Source organism: Dermacentor albipictus, chromosome 5, assembly GCF_038994185.2.
Source record: "Dermacentor albipictus isolate Rhodes 1998 colony chromosome 5, USDA_Dalb.pri_finalv2, whole genome shotgun sequence".
Taxonomy (NCBI): Eukaryota; Metazoa; Arthropoda; class Arachnida; order Ixodida; family Ixodidae; genus Dermacentor; species Dermacentor albipictus.
The window spans coordinates 110,797,206-110,821,933 of record NC_091825.1 but is presented as its reverse complement, the minus strand read 5'-3'; the positions used below and the strand labels follow the sequence as shown (position 1 = coordinate 110,821,933).

The 24,728-nt window shown below is 49.1% G+C and overlaps 1 protein-coding gene across 2 annotated transcripts in view; it reads left to right on the top strand.

Annotated features, from left to right (window-relative positions):
- LOC135920245 (protein eva-1 homolog C-like) overlaps nt 1-24,728 on the top strand; it is a 671,604-nt gene that overhangs the window by 511,478 nt on the left and 135,398 nt on the right. The gene's annotated exons all lie outside the window — the stretch shown is intronic.

Sequence of the window (24,728 nt, the reverse complement as noted above, 5' to 3'; positions counted from 1 at the left end):
TGTCATATGACATCTGCAAACGCAAGGGAATACTAAAGGCGAGGATGGATTTGAACGGCATGGCGCTGTCTTCATTCTAAGTCGATCCACACGGATCACCGTTCACAATTTAGCTCTGTATCACGAATGAAATTTTAGGAGGAGTCGCAAGAACATCTTTCCAGCATTTAAAGAGTAGGATATGGGTAACTACCTAATGAATGCGATTAAACAAATAATAAACATCCAGCCGACAGTGATATGCCACAGCACAAAGCAACTATACTTGGAAGTAGCCGACGGCGTGGCACTTCCCCTGGGTCGAGGTCCTGGAGTTGATCTTCCACGCATCTTCGTTTTCCTCGCTACCCCTCTTGGGATTGACCTTGCCCTGTCGGCATCTCGACATTCACTCGCCACTTTGGGAAAGACATTAACGGGTTGGTTGTCCGTCCCCGCAGTCAAACGGTCGGCCTCTTGTCGTAGAAACCAGGGTGCTCAGCACGGTCGCCGCTACGGCGGAGGCGACGACCACCGTTGTCACCGCCTTCGTCTTCCCACTGAGAGCGGCAAGTGTTATTCTTGGTTTTCTTGCATTTTTTTTCGTTCTTCCTGTTGTTAAATTTCTTTTCGGCTTTCTTTTTCGTCGCTCCTCCGCCATCCTTCCCCTAGGCGTCTCCTCTTCCGGTGACAGTTAATGGCCTGCCCGCCTCTCTCACCAGTGTACGCGCGGCGTTTCCTAAGCTGGGGCAGCCGCCAGCTCTCGGCAGTTGGGCTTTTCGCAGCGGTCCTCGGAACGACCAGGAATGTAGGGAACCTCTTCCTCCTTCTACATCGCACCTTCTCTCTCTCTCATTTCTCACACTTTCCCTTTTTCTTTTTTCAGCCTCGCCCCTCTGACAATCCCATTTCCTTCCCACTTTTTTTTTCTTTCGGCACAGAAAGTGGCGTGTGCGAGCGATAGACGGAAATTGTTGTTGCTCTTTTTTGTTTCTTTCAAAGCGCTTTTGTTAGTGCCTTTACTGTTCTGCTAAGCTTTTTTTTTTTTCTTCACCGCCGTTCTTCGCGTCGTGTTTGGATACCGATCTCCGCGTCCTCTTCCGTCCTTGTGCAGCCCTCCACAACCACTGCCAGCTGTGAATTCGTTTCGGTGACCGCTGTGTACTTTTCAGTTCCATTCCCTCGGTGGAACCTCGCATCTTCGCTTCGAACTCATGTCTGTTTCTGATTCTTTTCTTTCTTTCGCCGCCTTTGTCGGTTCCCCTCTTCTCTTTCTCTGGGCCATGAACCAGGAACTCCTCCGGCATGTTCTCTGCACCTGCCGCTATTTCGCTTTCAGATATGTCCGCATCCGTCCCTTTCTGTTTTCTATACCGGTTCGTTTGCTACGCCCTTTGTCACTCCCTTTGCTACTTTTATTTCGCGTGTACCTTCCTTTTTTCGTGCGCTCAACGCAGCCCCAATCCGGCCGGCAGAGCCTGCTCATTGAATCTGGCCTTTTCTCGATCTCGGCTCTCCCGCGCTGTATACCGACTAACCTGATTTCTGCTCTCGACTTCGCTTCGGTGCCCCGACCCGTCTCGACAGCGGGTATAATGCACTGACCACGTCGAAAGCATTGATTGCCTTTGCCCTTGCTATTTTTTTTTTGTCAATCAAAGTCCTTTCGCCCAGCTTGGCCTCGTGCTCTTCATTCAACACACGAATCCTTTACCCTCGTGATCCGAAAGGAAGACTGACTGACCTCGCGTTTCGCATCCTGCCTATTTATTTTCGCTAACCGGTCTCGCCCTTCTGTCACCGGTTTCGATTTCTTCCGGGGGCCCTTACTTCGACCGAGGGCCGCTATTCAACCCTGCGCCCTGTGATCCACGCGGCTGCGCCTGGTGCTTGGAAAACTGCCCCGAGGCCTGCCCTTTGCGAGAATTATTTCTGTGCACTTTCTGCACGCGCCTGTGCCTTCTGTGGTGACAAATGCCGCGTTTCTTTATCGGCTGTCTTCGCCGCCCTAGCTTTGCTCACTCGGCAGCCTAAAGCCTTGCGCTTTAGGCTGCCGAGAGAGTAACGTCACGTTGTCAACAGGGGCAGCTTTTCTTTTCCTCCGACACAGTGCATGCCCTGTTTCTTCTTCTTATTATTGTTTATATACCTGTGCGTATCTTAAACGATTTCTTGTAGCTGTCGCTCTCTGTGTTCGTAAACTAGGTCATCGAGCTTCGTTTCTTTGCCGCTCAAGTACAGTGGCTCAAGTACCAGCTGGGGAGGGCACCAACATATAGGGACACCAGCCAGACCCGGGAAAGGCGTGATCGTTAAGGAACCCATGAGTTTACGTGGCCAAGCATGGTTGGTTAGGCGTCTATAGAAAGGAGTCTATTTAGGCAGCCTATACATCGTCGTGGGCTTCTTGGATAGCTCCTTGGCTTCTTGCAGATTTATCCTTATTGGAATGTAAACTGGGTATAAAATCTATGTACACTAGTGTATAGATATTGCACGAGCCCTTGCAAGATTCCTAATGTGGTTGTAACGAGAGCCGATCGGGGAGGCCGTGTAATTTCTTGATAATCCTGATGACGCTATTGCGTTAGTCGCTCAAGTGTGGCACGTAGACCTACATAGCTTCTCTGCTTCTTTCGACGGTTTTGTGATCGGTGTCTCGCCATTAGGCGCAGCGGGTCCTCTTCCACACAGCCGGGTCATAAAGATGGAAAGAACGAAAAACGTTTACAGAACAAAGCAAACTCACAAAGAACAGATGAGACCTCGCCTGTTAGACTCAGCGGGACGTTTTCGTGGTCACGTGGATCCCGTGGTGTGGATGATGGATTCGACATGTGTTTGTCGGAGGTGTTGAAGCGTTAAAGATGCATCACTATGTTTCACGTTTCTCTGTGCATGTTCACATCTGCTCGAAATTCTCCCCTAGGTCATTTGCAACACGTTTAGCATTTTCGTGCGAGTAATGTCTGCATCTGTGTCATCTCATACCATGTGGCCAGGCGAACTCGAGTTAACATTTAAACAAACGGTAAATACTTGGATTAGTTGGAAATGAAGTATTATTGTAAGCATCGTTTGCCTCTGCGTATCATTTAATTGAAACAGTTCAATAAATCTTTAGTTAACGTAGGTTCAAACAGTTAGGTGCATTGTCTCTGCCACGATTTGTTTGGAATCATTTAGCTAAGCGTTTATGCGCAGGCATAGCACTTGACGTGTTAAGACAGCCACAGTAGCCGTCGTATACCGACAGGGTGTTTTATTATTTATTTGGTCGGAACAATTTCCTCTTTTATTGCCTGTGGCAGATAACACAATTATGATCATTGATCTAAATTAGTGGATGAGGTGGCCATTATTCTAAGAAAAATCGAAATGCCTAATTGAATCATTAACGTATTTAATTAATATTCTTAATAGTTACATTACGGCCCTTATTTAGACCTACCAATTATAGCAGCTGATTTCGCAAGATGCATCCACTTGGAACGAAATCTCTGGACAGCACCAGTTTCAAGGTGTTAAAATTCATTGTCCGATGAAATGCATTGGTGTTCCAGTCACTCTTGTGCTTCAATGCATAAAACAGCTCTTTCCTTAAAAAAAAAAGAAGAAAAAAGTCACCAGTATTGTTAGAATGCCTGCCACGCTTTAGATACAAGATGTTTTCGAACCACCGGATTCCCTTCGGGTACCTTTCCCGCATACCCGTTAGCTTTTTTCTCTTAACCTTCCCGTGTAAGGTCCACAAATGCTTACGCGCGTAGCAAGCAAACCGGCTGTGTGCGAGTCCCGCTCCGCCGCACCAGATCGCGGTTACGACACCGCGCATGGGCGCATCACGGTACGACGCGCTTTGCCACGACGCACTCGACTCGGGCCCGTCTGCGGGGGCAGCAGATTGCGCGTGGCCTGCGGCTGCAGACTCGGGGCGGCGCGGCAAGAAAAACGCTTTGCTGCGAACGGACGCGTGACACCAGAGGCACGACGGCGCGTCGGTGAAACGGCACCGGCTCTTGCCGCCACGAGAGACCCGAAGGGGGGGGGGGGGTGGCAGGGTGGGAGGGGGAGCGGGGCACGGGCTTAAAAAAAAGGAGAGGGCCCTGCATCGCGATCTCGGCGCTGCCATCTCACGGTTGCAGCGCCTGCCGCCTTTTTGCTCTCGCCTGGACGCCGCGCGCGCGCGCGTGTGTGTGGCGATGCGCTATGAATAGGAAGCCTGCTGCCGTGTTTGCTCCCTCGGGACCCTTTGAAAATTCACACGCACCCTCCCTCCCTCCTTCCCTCCTTTGCCAGCCAAGCGTCATCCTCTTGTTTCAGACCCCTCCCCGTTTTTGATTCATTGTTTTGCAGGTTGTAACATTTTGTCGCCGTTCCATCTCCTTCCTTTTCTTTGTTATTTCTTTTTTCCTCGCGCGCTTTTGTTGCGCCTGCGGCAGCTCTCCCGGCGCGCCGCTCTCGATCGTGCTGGCTTTCCGACTCGCTCCGTCGTTCTCCCCTTCTCGTGTGGCGAACGCGCTGCTGCGTTCAAGGAGCATGCGCGTTTTTTTTTTTTCTTCCTCTGTTAACGCAGAGACAGAATGCGAGCGGCGCCAGCTTAACCCCGTTACGGCGCGTAAGGTTGGGTTTAGGGTTATCTGTCAATCGGGAGCCGATGAGTTTGCGAGCGAAAGAACGGGTACAGTATGGCTTGCCAGCGTACATTGTGGGCACGTCGGGAGAAGCTCTTTTGTGCGCCGTGCATTGTTGCTCAGATGTGAGCATCGGACTGCCTTAGCCCAGCGCCGGTGCGTCGGTGCTGTTTCGCTTACTCTCGACTAAAATGCAATAGGGTGAGATCCTGGCCCATCGTGGTGTGCGCAGCTGAGCGTAGGTTGGCATAGCTCGCACGGACACAAACTGCAATACCATAAGGTATGCAGCGTACTTTAAATACAATTCTGGATAGCCTTAAGCGTAGCACACTTCACCTACGTTCCTCGCTTGCATTTCCGAGGTCAACACGTACGGCACTGTAGGATCGAAGCAGCTACACAACCCGTCTCTCTCTCTCTCTTATGTCAGCCACAGTTTCATCTTTAGACCAACTGTGCTCCTCGTGCAGGCATCTCATGGCCGCCGACATGAAACTTTCATCAACGTTACCGCAAGTACTGAATTGTTGAGGAACTTGCTTATATATGTGCGACTACATTGCGTTATCCCTGTAGTTCTTTCACCAGATTCTGAAACAGAGAAAGAGAAAGCAAGGACAGAAGATTCAGTGAGGTCAATCAAATGAGCATCCGGTTTGCTACCCTGCACTAGGGGTAAGGGAAAAGGAAACAGAAAGAAGACAAAGGTAGAGAGTAAGCACTGTGTGGCACGCGGGGGTCACTCAGGTCGGTGCACTTCAAGAACTGCATTAGGGCAGAATAGGTTTGTATTTTTATTTTGTTTTTGTGTTCCTTGCGCCAGCGACGGATGTGGCCGCTGCTGGAGTATCTGGTGACTGAGAAAATGGTATCGAGGCCAACGCCTCCCCCATCTCTCTGAACAACTTTAAGCCAGCCACCAGATTCACTGCTTGAGATATGTCATGCGGAGACTAATATTCGTCGTTTTTGTTTTTAATTGTATTATCATGAGTGTAACTCTTTGCTGAGTCTCTTCACTAAACGAACAACTGTCCTAGAGTCAGAACAACAATAGTAGAAACTGTTCTCGGGCCCTATATGCGAAGCCAGTTGTCCACTCATGTGAAAGGTGATGCGATAAGTGGGATAAAGTCATGCGATGACTTCCGTGTACTAGAATGGTGAGTGCACTGAAGCGCTGCATGATAAGTAGTCCTCATGCATGGAAAATGGCATATTATAATGCTAAGAACATACAATGAGTGCAAGGAAATTGAAAGCATCATTGGTGACTAGAAACTGAACAAAAATATTCAAAATGAGCTCACCCAGGTTGCAAGAGCTAATTAGAAAAATAAGAGCCCCAGTCGAGGTAAAAGGTACCCTCACTTTGCGATAGGGTCTGGTTATGAAAAATGTATACAAGCATAGAGAGACTACAACATATTTGGTGAGGGAGTGGAATTTAAGGAGGCATAATGATTGTCATACGAAAACAGAATGAACAAAATTAAGTAGGTGAGTCAAAAGTTTCACCGCGCTACGATACGGGACCGTAGACGTACGAACGCTTCGGCAACGCAACTAAGGAATTCAACTTCGACCATTTGCGCTGAGCCTGCCAAAAGCTCTGACAAGTGGCTTCGTGAAGGAGCGACAGCAGATGTGGCAAATGTTTGCTTCGCCGAGACCCACCGCTAATTATCGAATGTTTTGCACGAGCCAGACAGAAACAGTAATGCGAGCGGAAATTTTCGGCTACTACGCATTTTTTTTTCTTTCACTATTTCTTGACTCATTCCCCCCCCCCCCCGCCCCCCTTTCTTCGTTAATCTTTATGTGAAGTTATGCGCGTATACTGGCGTTCTTGTAGCTACGCATGTATTTCGTGCTCTGCGTCGTATGCGCTTTGCTATGTTTTTCCCGCGTACGTTGTCTAAATCACAAAGTGCATGATTTAGTCTGACCGAACATCATTTATTGCTGCTACATTCCTTTAATACATCGAAACGTTTCCGCATTGCGGAAGTTTCACAATCTTCCGTGTAAATTTAAGGGAACTGATAATTATTGCTTAGAAAAGTTCAATTCGCTGTCCCCGAAAGTTACCCACAACACACGTAATTATTCAGCTGTGTAGTGTACCTGTAGCTCTTCGATCAACACGAAAGGAGACAGCCACATTGCTATTAAAATGCCGCATTGACCCCGTTTAGATTGTTAAGTTAGGCTAAATGTTCAGCGTAAAAGCTGCTTGTTACATATTTGAATTAAGTTATCAGATTTGAATTTACGCACCTTGCATGAGTTATGCTGGTCTCAAAACAAGTTTGGTGTGGTTCCTCATATACGACTGCATGTTCCAGTAGGCGAGACTCGTATCCAGCAGTCAGTTGTAGTGAGCGTCCATGCATGAGTGTAATTGAATACCTTGCGCTAACCGTGCCGTTAACACGACCGAAAATCAGCTCCAGGTACTGCGTTCGGCAGGGTTTGCACGCCGTCCAGGCTCTCACCATTTCATGTATTTCTTTCTGGGCCTTGCTTTAGTGATTAACTGAAAGGTTAGCGTCTGTTATAGCACGCTCGTCAAAACGCATCGCGCCACTATCGGGACAGACATCGCCGGACGCCATCAGATTTGGCGTACATACCAGGCCTAACGCGCAGGCTGTAAGAATGCAAGAAAAAAAAAAAGAAACGTGCAAGGCGCTTGCCGGAGATCTGCGTGTCTTCGACGAGGTTACGGGCTCCGTGTCCGGTGACGCACGTCAGGGCTTGTCGTTCTTCCCGGATCCCCGTCCCGCTTCCACGCACGATTGCGTCCGAGTTGTTTTCAATGGCGCATGCCTAATTGAATGGGACGCTGTCCGATATAGGGAAGCGGACGGGCAGACTAGGAATCTTCCGTGAGGGGGATGCGTTGGGGAGCACTGCGAAGGCGATGCGTGCTTCGAAGTTGCCTTGCACCGAGGCTTAGCCCTGTCTCCGTAGATGCCGTACCGGCCTGCTGCGGCAGTTCTGCGCTGTAACGTGTAGGTGGCACACGCGAGTGCGCCAGTCTCCTGTCTCGAGAGCGGAGGGAAGGAATGCGTACGTGCCCTAGCTTCTGCACATTAACGAAACAACACAGTAGCAAAAAAGAAAGACCGTACATTGACGCGCATAAGCAGCCTATGAAAATTTGTAATAAATATTAACGAAAAGAAGAGTTTCCTTACTGATGGCTACAGTGCATGCCAGAACCAAGCTGTGCCACGGGCTACGAAATAACGCGGGTGTGTTCGTAGCTGCCAAGCCTCTCGACACGCCACCTCGACGACATCTAGTCCTACTATTCCGGCTTCGCTTGTCGTTAGAGGCATCACGCACCCGCCCAGATGTCTCGGTGCAGCTACGTAGCGATTCCCTACAGAATACAAGGTAGTGGGTTGGATACCTTGCCACGGCAGCAACCCTTCAAGGGCAGTGGAATGCAAAAAAAAGAAGTTATATTAAAAAATAATTAAAAAAAGGCATAATTAAAGTACCGAGTGACAAAGGGAAGTACTTGTAACTGTCACTCCGTCATTATGCGTGTAGAACTCACGGTAGGTGCGTCGTCTTATACTGTCAGTCACGCCAAGGTCCTTACGCGCGGGAGAAACTTTACCAGGAATAAAACGCTCAGTAAACAGCTGTCCCTGACGTTGCTTCGTGACGCATAACGCCGGCATGGGAATCAAATTATTTCTGTTTCCCGTGATTTTTTTTTCTCACCTCTCACATCGCGGGCCGAGTACAAAGTAGCCATGTATATAGAGACCACATTTCTCGAGAGCATCACGAAAAACGAGAACGCGACAATAAAGTTAATTGGTCGCTACGTCTCGCAGCTGGGCTCATATACACCCAAGAAAAAAAAAGAAAAACAACATCGTCAAAAAAAAACAAGATGCTCCGCGGGCGCCGAGCGTTCTGCCCAATGTGTTCGCGCAGCAGCGGGGATATAGGCGCACGCGCGAGCCACATGTGTGCTCCGTGTTTACATACCACGCCTAACGTAAAGCGCCGAGACGTGCAGCTTGCCTCGCGGGCATAACAGAACTAACGGTTGGTTCGCAGGCAGAAACGAAAAGCGAGAGAAGAAAAGAAAGTTACGAATCTTCGAGTAACCTCCTACTGCTCGACGCGCTATACGCTGACAAACGAAACAGCGTGCTCCGTTCCTTTCCGTCCTTCGACCTCTCCCATTTACTTTCTCTCCCCTCAAGTGCCGCGGATTTTTTGTTTTGTTGCTGTTGTTGTTTGCTTTAACGGCAGCCTATAGCCCTGAAACCTGTACTTTCACCCTCAATCCCTAGCCCTCCGAACGCTGAGGAGAACCGTGCAGATTCTATTCTTGATACCCTGCAGCATCTGTGGTTTGTACAGTGCAGACCAACGCAGCACGACGCGCGCGCGCTGCAGGGAAGCGGCCGTCCTAGTGTTTGCTCTCTCGCTGCTAATCAGTCTACCGCTGAAAGTTTGGCTCTGCCCTGTTTAGATTAGCCTCAAGGTGCACGTGGACAGTCCCGTTATTGTCGTCTTTTTTTTTAAATTCGTTTTATTTGCTACTGTGAACGTGAATAAATTGAAACTTTCACGAGGTTGACAACGTGCTTCGATTCCTGACAGCCATTTCTTCTTGGCGCAGGACAGGGGTAATTGGAGATCGCAGGGAAGAGGCCTTCGTCCTGCAGTAGACATAAATGATGATGATGATGATGATGATGATGATCGTGGTTCCAAGCTTTGGAGAATAGAAGGACGAATTTTAGGCATATTCGCACAAAACTCGGCGAAGCAACCGCTCGTGGCGCAGCCAACATACGAGCCGTCCGACTTTTATCTTCAATTTCACAGTCTGTCTATAATGGCCCTCCTCGTTTCCACAGGGAGTCCCAAAAACTTTCAAAAGTGGCACGCTGAATGCACGCCCCTTTCCTTTTACGCCTCCGCGCTTCGAACTTCTAGTCTAGTCATGCAATCTAGCCATGCCAGTTCACGTGTCACTGCTGTCTTTAGCAAAGCACAAGGTTAACTTGACCTGACAACTCGTGCTAGAGAGCAAGGGAAAGAGATTATTGCGCGCACTTGTTTTGTGCTATATCGCAGCACCAGAGGCTCTCTGACCGGCTGACCCGCCGGGCATCGGCGATGATCGCGGGGCCTCGAGGGAACGCAAACATAGACGTCGTGGTCACCGATCTCTCGTCCGCTCGCGAAATCTGGTTGGCGTTCGGCCGCGTTCCTCCGAGCCCGGACCTTAAGGAGAGGCCAGTTATATAGCTCTGACTCAAGGGCTGGGCGCGAGGAGGCCAGTGGGAGAGGTGATTTTCTGTGGCCTGCCGTCGGCTCTGCCATGTTTCTTTATTATTTTACCCCACTCTTTCGCTTGCTTCCGTTGTCTTCGCCGCGTCGTTCCGCCGAGTTCGACGGCGCCACACCCGTTCCTTCAAAGCAGACCCTTTCTCCTAGGCCGACTCATCTGGACGGCAACGAACATGTTTGGATAAACTTTGGGCTTCGGGAAGCGAGCAGTTTATTATCCCTTCGGTAGGGGTCGCATCGGAGCGGCACGGGTGCGGCGCGCGTGTTTGGCTGGGTCTGGTGAAGGAAGTGACTGGCATCTATGCTGCAGCACGCGCCCACAGATGCGTTTACAGTTTGCGCTCGCCTCGGCTTTGGGCGTAGCGAGCACAGTCTGGTCTGAGGCGCAGAAAGCGTCTTGACCCTCCCCCCCCCCCCCCCCCCTCCGCCTCCTTCCCGCCAATTTTCGTTGGTTTTCGTCTGTCGTCTCCCGTATGCTTCGGTATCGTGTTCGGGCCCCCCGACAAAGCTGGTCTTGGAGAACACATGGGTGCTGGTTGCGGCGAGGCGACCCATGTTGCGTGCGCTTCGGCCCCGTCGCGGCGGAGTCGCGAGATTGCGTGATTGCGCATTCGTTGTAAAACTCGCACGCGGGCGTGCCGATAATGCAACAGAAGAAAACATTCCGGGGGGAGGTGCAACGTTCGATCGTGGCCTCCGGGACCGAGTGGCGCACGCTTGCGCGAACGGATCTCGGAGGCCATAGTTTTAATCCCACAGTATGCCGATCTGCTGCGACTATTCGCCGTATCGCGATGCCTGGATTTCGCCGATCATTTATAACGATTTATGAACCGCAAGCAAATGCCGAAATGCACTTACAACTCGTTTCTCTTTTTTTACAGTTTGTAATCGTAGAGGCGACTTTCGCATTCCGTTGTTCGGATGCTTCGAAATATGATCTATGCGCTTCAGTCCAGTTCGACTGCTCTTAGACCGCTGGGGGTCGTGTACTTCCTCCTTGAGATGTTGTATTTCTATGTTCTTGTCTCCTCCTTTCTGAAGAGTCGGCAGGCGTTGTGCCCCTTCTAGTGGCAGTTGCCAGCCTGCGCCTCGCTCTCCCTTTCGTGTCAAATGTATACGTATTTTCAAAACAAATAATAATTATATACCTCAGTAGCGAAATGGAGCTTGCCACACGGTAACTCTTTATTAACTTAGGCATCGCTGAAAGAAACTTTCAGATTTTTTTCCCTTTTCTTTAATTTGGTGAATTGGCCCACGACGCCTCAATTCATGCCGCGGCAGAAATTTGGTTCCATTGGTAGGCCTGATACGTTCTTTGTAAATGCGTTGTTCGTAAACGGGAATTCCCAAACTGAACTTATTTATAAACTGAACTGAAACTACCGCAGGGGCGGTGATGTTGGTCAAGAAAGGCCGCCGCACATTTTCTTGTTCCCAAGTTTGGAAAACCTCTTCAACACTCTGAACTATACTTCAGCTGCAGGCTGCGCGCGGGGGTGTGTCATCGCTCGAAAGGCGCTTTGCGGATGCGAAGCACACGTCCTGCAGTGCAGTTAAACACAAACTTTAACTTTCGCAAAGAATATTGCGCGCGCCTACGCGCGATGAGCTGTATCCGCCCGGTCGTGCGCAACTCAGCCTACGGCTGCTCCCCTTTTTAGTACTGTGTACTTTTGGAAAGTCTGGCCTGCTTATTCTTCCTGCACGACCTGTTTCATTTCCTGTGACTTCCTCTGTATAAACCCCAATCCTGACTGCTGCGCCCCAACCACATCCTCCGCGCCACCCATCTCCGTTCCATCGCCACAGCTCTTGACAAACACAAACTGCCTGCATAAACTTCGCCTACGAAAAAAAAAAAAAAAACGTTGTTTATACACTGGCGTCGTCCGGCAAACCGGCGCTTATAAAGATTTTCTTTGAACCATGAGGCGCGGTCTTCGAACTCCGTTTGTACATTGCGACAGCAAAAAAAAAAAAAAAAAGAAAAGAAAAGAGAGAGAGAGAGAAAGAAAGAAACTCGCCCACTGCACGCATCGCCTCGGCTGTTGACGTTGTCATGCCTTGCGCCCAATGGCACAGACGAGTTGTGTGTACAATCCGAACCGCAAAATCTTTCTTGCGTTCCGCCTGTCCGCTTGAGAAAGTTTTCTGTCCAACGAAGCAACGAAGCCATCGAACGCTCTGTCGCCCGAAGTAGTCGTTCCTCTGCTCCGGGCGTCTGAGTTTCAAGAGCGAGTTCCTGCTCCGCTCCAGCGCTCCCGGGCTTGACGCTGTATTGAAACTAAACAGCTGCGCTGTTTCGTAACGACGTTTTTAAAGCGAAACTATCTTTCTCTCTTCCCTGCGGTTTGGAGTCAGTCGTCAGTTCTCGCCTGACTTATTTGAGTGTATATATATATATATATATATATATATATATATATATATAGAGAGAGAGAGAGAGAGAGAGAGAGCGTTTATGTGCTCGGAATGCATGTAATGCAAACGGGCTAACATACACCCTGTATTCTGACCACAGCTGACTAGTGATAGTAGTGATAGTAGTGATAGTGATCGCTGTTAGTTGTGTAGCATTTTTTTAACCGCTTCGCCAAACCATCCCTTCAGATAGACTCCAACGTGGGCATTGGATCTGCATACTGCCCGCAGTCCAGTCCACAGAGGGAATCCCTTCGCCATGAACCCAACCAGCTGGACGACCGACCACTAGTGGAAGAAGGAATTCTGCACCATCGATAGGACCTAACGATACAGAAGGAGGCCGTACAACTGCTGCTGCGCTTCTTGCGATCTACCGGCCTTTGCGAACGTGTCCAACTGAAACGTCCTTCGTGTGTGTGTTTTTCTTTCTCTCTTTTTAAACCCTTTTCTCTCTGTCCTCTTTCTAACCCCTATCTTCCAACTCGCGGTGTAGGGCAGCAAACCGGAGACTAATATCTGGTTAACCTCCCTGCCTTTCCTCTTCATCTCTCTCTCTTGGATCGGCATAATTATATTTATTTGGCAGGTCGGTTTTGACGAGAGTTCTTTTCGACTTCAGTAAAGGCGTTGTAGGTTACACGAACTTCAGGAAGAGAGCGCAGGATGCGGGATGCTCGAAACTATATCGCAAAAGAAATATTTTTAAAATTTTGCAGTCTGTTAAGAATGGCGAGCTGCACTGCAAAATTGCCACCCAGTTACGACCGGGGAACAAGACACGAATCCCCCGCTCTCCGTCGCTGCACCTAGGATGCGTTCGATGAAGCGGGCTTTGTGCTGAAAACCGCCGGCATTCCTCCAACCCCATCGCCGTTGTGACGAAACGAGTTCGACGGGCGAACTATGGTGCCGGAGCTCTCCAGCGCGTACCTCATCTGCTACGCGTGAGCAAGCTACCGCGGGAAAGCCGTTTTTTGTTGCTTCCCACACGCCTTCCGGGACGCAGGACAACGAGAACGAGCTACCCACCATTGGCTCCGAGTTTCCCGGAACGGCGCCCCTCGGACGTCGGCGCCGGACATCGGAATGTGTGTGCTTTGTGTGCGTAAACTGTTCTGCGGGGCGGCGGCAAGTTGACAATGAGTAAACGAACGTTCGCGTCACCTTGTATCGCGGGAGGAACGAGTGTATAAAAACTGCTGTGGTGCAAATGCGGGACACACTTCTCTTGAACAGTCATGTTAGACTGATACACTTCTCTCGTGCAGTCATGTTGGACTGACCCTCTTTTTCTCAAGCAGTCATGTTAGACTGATTTAAATACTGTAAATAAACCCATATTCCTCGTTCTCGATGAGAAGCAGTTCTTCCCTTCATCAACGTCCTCAGCTTGGATAAGTTGGACGATGGCATGGGCTGCAGCTACCTTCGAATTCATGCCGGACTCCAATCTTGACAAAGGACCACGAGCGACGGGATTGAGCCCCCAATCCTGACATGTTACCTTATCGAATGTCGGCGCCACCGCGTCTACAGTGCGTATGCTTGCCACGTGCATGCGTTCATCGTATTCCTAATCATGTCATTCATGATTCTAGCCATTTGAATGAGCCCTTATAAGCATGTGAAAGAAATCCTCCGCGGATTCCATTAAAGGACCTTCCTCCTTTCCGTACTTTTCCAACAAGTGTAAATGACGAGAGAGAAGTTATTCAACTATCATCTCGCTTTGCCTTCCAAACGCTTCTGTATATACGGTGCAAATGTGAGAGAACTTCGATTATGCGAATGGGCAGTCCGTCTAGAAATCTGGCACTGAGCTATAGCTCCGGCGACTTCGCGTGTGCGCCCGTTCTTGTTGCGAATAGACGTTCCCCGAACTGCTGAATGTATACATTGCAGAAACGTGTCGTACGGGCGCGGGCGGGCAACGTTATTATCAACGGCGACGTTGACGAACGCCGCGAAGAAGGAAGCGCGCGGGCGCCTTTTCGTGACAGCGGAAGCAGGAACAAGTCGCCGCCGACGACACGCCGCGTATGTACACACACACACCACCCTCCGCGCATCTCACGATTTCTTTGCGAAGCCTCCTCGCCTCTCACGATTCCCTCTGCGGCTTCGCGCGTCGCGCTTCGTCTTGTCGTTCGCAAATAAAACAAAGTGGCGGCGCAAGCGCAAACCGCGTCGTCTTCGTCGAGCGACTAACTCGATGCGCAGGCAGGCGGGCGGGCGCGGAGTCGTCGTGCCGATTTTCCGCGCCGCCAGGACGACCGTTCGTATACGCGCTGTTTGTCGCCGTCGACGCCGAAGGAAGAAGGCGCTTATCGTTTCTAGCTCGAAGCGTTGACGCAAGCTGCGCGCTGTTTCGCTGTACGAAGCGGCGGCGCCGGAAGCGCTGGCGTGAAAAAAAGGACGCCCGAGTTCCCCTCCTCTCCTGGAGAGCCGCTCGCATCGCTGCGTTGCGATGCGTGCGTGACGAGTTTGTGCCACGAGACACGGTCGCACGCTTTTTTCGGACGGCTTCGCGTGTACGAACGCGAGAGGAGATGTTGCGGAGTTTCCAGTGCCTCGTCGCAGTTGCCCGAGGCCAGCTGCGCTGCTGGCGTTTTAGATATGGTTGAGCTTATATCTGGTCGTTTCATTTCAACCCGCTAGAACTTTTCGTGATCTTTTTTTTGGCTCTGTTGTCACGCTTCAGTTGGTCTATCTGCAACTTGGTCGAACGTTGTACCCAATACCGAGAATCAAAAAAACAATCTTTTTTTTTTGCTTAGCGATATATCACCAAGGTATACACTAGCGGGAAGGGCCTCTCTATCTCGCTGTCCCTGCAATGATATACGTATGCATTTTTTTTGTTGCTGATACGAGCCTTCTTGAATGGCTAAGCCCTACTGAAGTGCCCATGGCGTATAACTGTTCGGGTGAACAGGCGCTCTCTGTAAATATTCCTTACGTCAACACGCTCGCTCGAGAGTCAATTCTGTTGCTGAGACATCCGAAGGAGTAATGTATATTTGATAACTGATAGATCAATCTGAGGTACTTGTGCGGTATTTCTTTGCGTTCGGGAATGTCGTTAAAAGCTATTCGCAAGATAGCATTTCGCGCTCTGCTTATCACGTAAAGACCAGTTTGAGTTAGGACTGCCTGTCGTGAAAATGGTGCTCAAGGCCGAGCAGAACGCAGTGTTAGCTGCAGCAGTAACAGAGTATATCTACCTTTAGTTTTTAGATTCCTTTACATTTGGTCTTGAACACGCCTGCTAAATTTCGTAAAAACTAATTTGCAACTGCCAAGTGAGGGCTTTCTCAAGAAAAGTTGCCACTTGTGAATCTGCTTTGAAAAATATTCAACAAGAACTGTATCAACTTTTTTTAGTATTACGTTGATAGCGCTCAACGATGAGTGCGAAATTTCGCACTTCGCGTAGTACATTCCCGCATGATTAAAAAGGGGCTCACTCGAGCTTTCTTGGCTGCATGCTTCGCGCTAATCATTACTCACCTCGCGCGAGGACGACTCCAACACTAAATAAAAGAAGCAAAAGAGCAACGCAGTACGCGCAAATTCATCACACGTTATACGCATTCAACACGGGACCCACCCAGATCTACGTAAATCTACAGCGCAGTGGGAGCCTGAGCGGCTGGAGACGGAGTTGAGGTCTATCTCTCTTTCTCAGCGAGAGAGAGAGAGAGGGGGAGAGAGAGAGCTTCGCACTTCCAATTTCTATCTACGGTGCGCTCCTGCCTGGACCGGAGAAGTTTCGTGAGAATTGCGGCAGAGCCGCCTTGGAAGAATATATGGAGGTAATTTCCTAAGCTCGAAGATGGACGGGCACTCATTTATCGCACACTTGATCACGGAAGAAAAGGGGAGAGATAGAGAGAGAGAGAACAAAACGTGGACAGAACTCGAGAGCATCACCTTACGCGGTGTGGAAATCGGAGGATTTAGGATGGTCGGCGAATAACTTGTCCCCGTGCCTAGCGCCTTATTGCCGTTCTTATCCGCGAGGAGCGTAATTGGTGTTTTCAGGGGGACTCTTTTGTCCTGCAGTTGTCTCTTGTTGGTGTTCAGATCGTGAGACAGAGATAAAATGTGGAAGAAGTGAAAGGCTGAGTGTGCACGGTAACCAATGCAGAACTCTATAGGAGGCTACTCCGCGCTGCGGGAAAGAGTGAACGGGGCATGTATAGAACGCGTGAGAGGTGGAAAGAATGAGAGCGGAAGGAGAAGAATAGCCAAGAAGGAGTCCGTGAATAGCCAGCTCAGGGGATTTTTACGTTACAAACATGAAAGAGGACCACAGCAAGGAGGAGGAGGAGGAGGAGGAGGAGGAGGAGGAAAAACCTTTATTTTGGTCTTGTAAAAGGTGTTGACACCTGCCTGGCTAGTCCCATGTTTGGCCCGGGAGGTCAATCCTCCTAGCCCTATCACGTGCGTACTGGACAGCCCGGAATTGAGGGATATGATCGTGGAATCTAATCATTCCTAAAAACCGATTCCGGCAAATGCCAGGGCCGAGCGACCCACACTCCCAGAGCATATGTTCAAGAGTGCATATCTCCTTATTGCATGCTTTGCACATAATATTCATGTCTGCAATGTCTTACCATTCCTCCATTTGTGCAGGTGAATAAAAAGACTGTGTTTGTAATTGCCTAAGTGTAACGGCTTATGCTCTGTTTAGCCTATAGTGAGAGGGTGCAAACTCCCTCCTTCCCATGTAGTAATGTTTTGTAACTTCGTTGTACGTAATGAACGTATCTCTCTGTAGGTTCTACAATCCATCAGAATCAGAGCCATATGTAAGAGCAAGGTGGAGACATGATGGCGTCAGCGGTAGTCAAACAATGAATGTGCTCTGGGCGTTTCCAGCATTTCGGCAGTTCCCGTTGTCGAAGCGTTGGCTTTATGCGAAATCCTTTATGTTGGCCACTACTAATCACATTGTACTGCATGTGTCGCTGCATGAAATGGGCCTCCAAGAACGAATGCAATTTCATTTCCACATTATGCCACGCGACAGACTGCAGGAATGATCGCCAGTTCGGTTTACTGGAATACCACCTTGGTTTGGGCTAGTTGGTTCATTTGTAAGTATAGTCAGGGCAACGCACAAAAAAAAAAGGAACACAGGACAAGAAGGGACAGGTAAAATCGGACGGTTTACGTGTACTTTCCTTGTCTGTGTTTTTTGCATGCTGGCCTGACTACATAATTCCAGTTTGCTATCCTACACCGACGGAGAGGTAATTATGGATAAGAGAGAGAGAACGAGGAAGAAAAGGCGCAGTTTTATTCCGAGATATAGTGTGGCATGATTGGTTTTATTGTCATATGGATTATTAACTCACAAGTGCTAGATTTGCATCCATACCGTGACTGTGAACGCAAGGTGCAATCTAAAGTGACTGTAAATTTGTATGCGTGTTTCAAGTCATGATTTAGTGACACTACATTGTATGGACGCTTTTTTAATGAGGCAGGGTATGTCATTCCAAATTTTCGTACCAAAAAATCGCAGGGACGAGTACATATATATATATATATATATATATATATATATATATATATATATATATATATATATATATATATATATATATATAATCTGTTGCCATAACTCATCCACATAATTAAATGACAACTAGTAGCATCATTGTCACAGGCCTTCTGCCTCCTGCTTTGAATGGTGATGGGGGCTGGGTTTTCAGTCATATTGAATTTGGTTGAACTGTACAGCTCAACAGGAGATTTTGGACACACAGCACTCGTCAGTGTGTCTTCCGTTTGTTCGCGTGCCTTGGGGAACCGTAGGCCGTACGAAAATCCGGGCAGGAGAATCGAAGGGCGATGAAACAGAAAAAAAAAAGACATTCTATGGTCTTGAGACGACGTCAAACAGAGGGAAGTATTATCGGTGAACCGCAGCTCGACATTTCACGATCAACACGCGTCGATTAATTGAAACGGATATGAGCAGAGAAATGACACTCGATCCTCCCGCCAGGTGATTTTCAGGTCGCATATTTTTCGAGTGCATCGAAAGGATGCCCGCGCTCCAGGGGTGGTGGAATCCCGCTGTACATTATTACGTTACGTAAAAGTGTAAGTATTCTCGCTGTCGAGAGCATCAAGAATTACGCGTTGCAGGATAGCCCTGAAAACTAGCAGTTATCCTTGCAGTTAAAGTATTTATTCTGTGCTTTCCTGCTCTCTTTTGCGGGATATGAGAATTATGGAAGCGGTAGATCAATTACCTTTTGCGACTGCGGTACTGCTGTCCTTAAGATGGACGAAAAATAATATCGGACAAACAAATAAGCTACCTGCATGAATAGGAAAGCGGTGGCCTCCCGAACTGTGGCAGTTCGTCAAGGTCAACTTTCTCTTTATGGTCGTAAGAACACGCAGTAGTTAAGCACCTGTGTATGATGATTAGCGGTTGGTAATTTCACCTACGTGGTAGAACGTGGACTATGCTTTGAAAGGATGTACATGGAAGGCTTTCTAATAATATAGGACTCGAGGCATTATCTGATGCATTATCTGATGTGACTGAACCGTCACAAATATATTTCTTTTTTGCTTGTTTTCCACTAGGCTATAGTCAATTCAATTTAGCACATTTTCATCCATATCTAAATACCTCTCCTTAACGCATGTGGCGACCAGGGATTGCCAGCAATGACTGTTTTCTCTTTCAAGTCGGCATGGCCACCGAATGCTTACGCGATTCAGAGAGATAGACAGCAGAAAATAAAAGGTGGAAATAATGTTTCTTCTGTACAGATACTCATTACTGAGGTCGTTTCCGCATTCAACGTTGCGGCATTGCTGCCTGGCCAAGTGTAGGGAAACTTTATGCGAACAGTGTAGGTTTGCATGAAGGCTCCCTATAGCTGAGTGTGACAAAAGAAACGTCTATTCTTTCTCTTTCGATCCCCTTTTCCCATTCCTCAGTGCAGACCAGGCCCAGCGTGGTTAACCTCCCTGCCTCTCCCTTTTGACTCTCTCTCTCTCTCTCAATTCATTGTAGCTGCTCAGCAAAGGGATGCTGCTTTCTCAGTGGACAGTGTATATGTCTCATGCCATGCGATTTTTCGCTTATTCCTGTCCTTTTTCTTTTTTCTTCGTCTTTTGAGCATAAAGAGGCAGCGTGGGGAGGAAGCATTGCGCTTGTATTTTTTAGTGATACGTTCTCACCCTAAAAGACGCTCTTCGTATATCGGCAGGCCGTTAATCATGTTCTGATGGCAAAGTAAGGAAAGACCTACGGAAGGTTCCGCAGACCTTTCGCGTTTTAAACTACGATAATGTCTTTTTCTGTTTCTTTCCTTCTCTGTTAGTTCAACGATTGAGTGAGAAGCAAACGGAAGTTGCAGCGCGTCATGTGTACGCACGGGGCAATTTCTTTCCTCACGATTCCCCGGAAGTTTCCTCCTCCACGTGGCAAGGAAGCCCTGTTTCCTTGAGAACCCCCATGATTTTTCACGGTGCTCGACGGGCTGCATCTGCGAGCGTATATATAGCACCCGTTTTGCATATAATGACCTTTTCTTTTGTAAATTATTTTTTTTCCCGTGCGTTTGTTTTCAAACTCAGAAAACATCATATTTCATGTTTGCGAAGCTCCTGTGATATTTCGACGGCACCGACCTGCATCTTTGCATCTCTTTTAGCTTTCGTCTTGCTTCTTACGTCGAATGAGAAGAGCTCCTTCACGAGTGGTTCCAAAGAAAACGTGCCGCGCAATCTTGTGTCGTATATAATATTTGTGTTACAGCACACAGCTGTGTTACTGCTATCACGTCCGTGAAACCCTGAAATAAGAAAAGCGCGAGGGTTGTGCGCGGGTTCTTAGAGCTTCCGGATTGATGTGCAAACCTCACATATCATGGTACTGTGGCTCGCACTAATTCTGGCAATTGTTGTGCCATTACCACAAGCCCGGATTCCGAATCTGCAAGATGCAGAATCTATCCTGCGAGCGCCCTAATTCTCCCTTCACAAGTCAAGATGCTGAGCCGTCAGGCAGCGGTGTCCTGCTGCGGGAGAAGCCTCGGCGAGCAGCGTGTTTGGACGTGTCAGCGTGTGCCAGACAGCCCGGCGCCGCACCTCCTCTTGCATGGAGATCTCCGCGCGCGCGAACTTTGAACCGGGTGGCCAGCGCGGTCGCTGGTTGGACCCCTCGGACGACCGTCGTGTGCTGACTTTGTATTGGGCCGTTTGAGTGACAATGGTTCCTCGGGGATTATAAAAGCAGCGACGCGCTGCCTGAAAAACAGGATCCACCGACCCACCGGGAGACAGTGTCGCTCCCGACTGGGGTGAGATGTGTCACGCGTTTTCGCCGGACGTCGTCGTGCGAGAACAGTCGCGTTTGTTGTGAGCACTCGGCCCCAGTGCCGACCCGTTCATGTCCTGTATGATAACCTGTATATAATGTATAAAGTCCCTTTTGTTATTCTCATCGACGCCAGGCTCGGAGTCTTCGCTACCAACGCTCTGTCACGAAACGGGTGACGAGCGCTACGGGACCACAAAGCCGTAATCGTGGTGCAGCGGTACAAGTTCGTAATACTGGTGGCACCGGTTGGGTGTCGTAACACAATTCAGGGAAGTCCTGTGAGGGAAAGTTTTAACTATAGTATATCAAGATACTTCGTAGCATGTAAAGAGGAGTATACCTGGTACATAATGACGTTTCTTTGTATTATTGGTATCACGATCTGGAATGTCACTGTTCTACTACGATACCCGTAATAAGGCCTCCCCACCTGAGGAGCGGGTCACTGTATACAGAGTCGCGGCCGCCTCCTCCGACGAGAGAAGCAAAAGCCGTCCTCCACGTACAGCTCCGCGTCTAATTTAGTTGGCCGCGTGCCGAATATGCGCAAGAACATTCGGCGAACGAACCTCGAATGGCGCTACCCGCCACAGACACAGCCTCGGGAAAAAGCAATCTAGCGGAGACCGCGACGGACACTGGCTCTATAGGTTAGGGCCGAATGGTGAGAAAACAGCGACACCTATTTCCTACCCAACAATGAGCGCACTTTCTCTGCGATTACTATGTGTACGTTTTCGCTTTCCGGGTCTTTGCCGTTCGTTTGGCGGGAACATCTCTAGCGGTATCCAACCTTCTTCCTTGCGCGCGTGTTTATGACTCCATTAGGAAACGATCCGGACCCCTGGTCCAACCCCATTGCAGCACAAGCGCTGCAGCCGCGGCTTGATTGTCGCGATAACAGCAGGCCTCGCTATACATATAACTGCTGCCGCGACTGTTGTTGCTGGCCGGTGTTGCTGTTAGCGGTTGTCTCGCCATCGGCGACGTAAGCGACTAGGGAGGGGTCCGAGTCGGAATGTATCCCGGGCTCGGACCTCGGGTCAGCGCAAACGAGCTTGCCGCGTAGCTGCGTATACGTCCCGCGTACGATGCGCCGTGGCACGCCGATAACGACACAAAGGAGGACAAGCCGGTTGGCGCGAGTCATTAAATGAAGCTCTCGTCGTTCGTGAGGGGGGGGGGGGGGGGGGGGCGGGGGCCTTTCGGCCCGCGCACTTCGCGTGTGCCCTGGACGTCGGCTTCGCTCGTATACGGCGCCGCACACAGGGCGCGTCGCTGCCGGCGCAAGCGAATTCTGAGCCGAAGGTGACGAAACTTCGCGTATAGCCAAGAGCGCTTCTCGGTCGGCCCATTGACTTATCGGTCTGCGGCAGGGATGATTAGCTCCGGCGAGCGTACGCCAGCGATACGTGAACGGCTCTTGCGCAAGAGGTAATGGCGAGAGGCAAGTCTCGAAATACCGTTCGTATACGCAACTTCTATTGAGATCATTTAGGAAAAGAACTTTCGTAAAGTACAACTTGAGATTTTGTAAAAGAAAAAGAGACATTGCTTTTAACGTTACTCGGTGCTTGAGATTAGGAGTAAAGGCGTTGCGTTGATTTTATATATACAGTGGTATAGCTGGGGCAGCCGTAGGAGTAGATAAACGATATGCTTTGAAAGTTTGCAGAGAGAGTTTGCCAACGCATGACAGGGCGAACTGTAGATATTTTGGAGAAGTACTTTTGACGTACGTAACATGGCAAGTGCTGCAGTTAATTAAAGTGGATAACATGGTTTAAGAACGAGTGGCGTGTCCAGCACGCAACCTCATGGTATCAAGGAATGTTTAGCCTCATCGTAATATAGCGGCTTAAGAAAGCGTGAAGATTAGCGTTTTTCAATTCACTTTTTATGCCGAGGGTTCCCGCAGGAATTTGTCGACCTTTTTGCAGAATTCTAATGGCTTTATCAATCGCTCGAACATACGCGTTCGTTACTATCGCGTGCGACCGCGTTAGCCGCCGAATTTGGTTGTTCAAAATCTGTGTAGCGGCGCACTTCGAAAGGCCTCAAACTTCGGCCAGCCATTATCGCTTACATTTAGCGCGGTGCCTGCGGAAGCGTATAATTAACGAGCAAGAGCTAGCCGCTAATGGAACGTTATCTGGCGTACCGAGTCAGGCTTGGTGCATTTGGTCACGTCCGTATGTTTGACGTTCTCATTACTGTTGGAAGCACGTCTTTGACATGTTCAGTTTTGCAGGGTTTTGCAGCTTTCATTTAAAATTTCCGGTTTGGGAGAAGCCATGATGTTCAGACGAGCAGAAGAGCCTTAAGGCAGAGACCAGGGACCAAGTTACTAATGCCGTGCTAAAAAGTCACGTGAAGGCTTTCTACTTACTAGCTAGTGTAAGCTCATCGAATATTCGTTTGCAAAACACGGGTTTCTTTGCCAGACGACAACTAATGAGTGCCGAAGAAGAGCGTGATTTGAATAAACAAGCCCCACTGGCATGTATTTATGACATGTGTTGAGTCAATTGGGTCCATTTGAGTGCGATAAATTCATTTGCCATCAAAAGCAATGGGCGATCGACACACTATGTTAATTCCGACAGCTCCATCGACTTAACTCACTACCGCAGCAAAAGTGCAGGAGCCACATTTCTCCTTAATTCGCAACATGGAAACGTGCCGGCATCTCTTCTGCTCATAGGGTATCAGAGCTAGGTGGGGCCTGTATATATGAAATGCACCTTGGGAGTTCTCGTCTCTGCATCTTGTCCTGACTTTCCTTTATTCCGCTGCAGTGATCCTCTGGCATCTTCCTGATAATATTGGGTTGCGTGCCTTAAAAATGAGTTTGTTTTTTGTCTATTAGTTGTTTAGAAATAGGCAAAAGTGAAAGGTAGTGTATGGGGCGAATATATCGGCCTCGGCTAAAGCTCTTCTAGCCTACTGTGTGGTGTAAGTAGGGCGAATTTCACAACGAATTCCACAGGCTTCATTTGGCAGTGAAACCGTGCTTTATAGTCACCATATTCTGCCGGATTTCGAATTTTGTTTTAGCGGGACTGCGGCATGAAAGTCGACAGAATGAGTTAACTTTTATAGTAACATTGCTGCAAAGGTGTTACAGTTATCGTACATACTCGTACGCTGCCTTCGACTGAACATTAATTTGTGTGCGTGCGTGTGTGTGCATGTGTGCGTGTGTGTGTGTGTGTGTGTGTGTGTGTGTGTGTGTGTGTGTGTGTGTGTGTGTGTGTCGCGAATGCTTGGAAATTTGCCCGTACTCATGTGGCTTCACAAATTTCTGGGCTCCGGTAGTGCTTAAGTTACGGTACGAAGTTTTACTCCTGCATGCATTAACACACTCGAATAACTTCTTTGATGGTGACCGTCACGACTTTCCGGCTTCGATGTTCAGCTGCTGAGCGCAAATTTGCTGTTTCGATTCCACTACACTTTCCAAGAGGGTGGTACTTTGAGATGCTCATGTACCGAAGGCCAGGTGGTCAAAAGCAATCCGGAGCACTAACGTGGCGACTCTTGTAGCTTCTTCGTTGCGCTGGGAAGTTGAACACAATCAATCAATCAATCAATCAATCAATCAATCAATCAATCAATCAATCAATCAATCAATCAATCAATCAGTCAATCAATCAATCAATCGTTTTCTTCATTCTTCCACTGACTTTCACGGTATTAGCCTGAATGTGTACAGATTCGCTGGTGTCTTCCATGCTGGTCTATTGGATTCAGAGGGTCACCGAAGACGCGTGCCGTGTGGCGCCCCCTTTCGGCTTCTCTGCTGCGCCAATCAGGATAAAGATAGGGCGGCCGCTAAATGCCGGGCGTTGCTCACGACCGCGTCACGATTGCCGGGCGCGTTTACACGGCTGGGTCGCCGCTCTTCGCACGAGCCGCTGTGCCCTCTGACCCATTACACGCCTCATCTGCGAACGAACGCTTCGGGTCCCGCAGCTAGCCCGAAT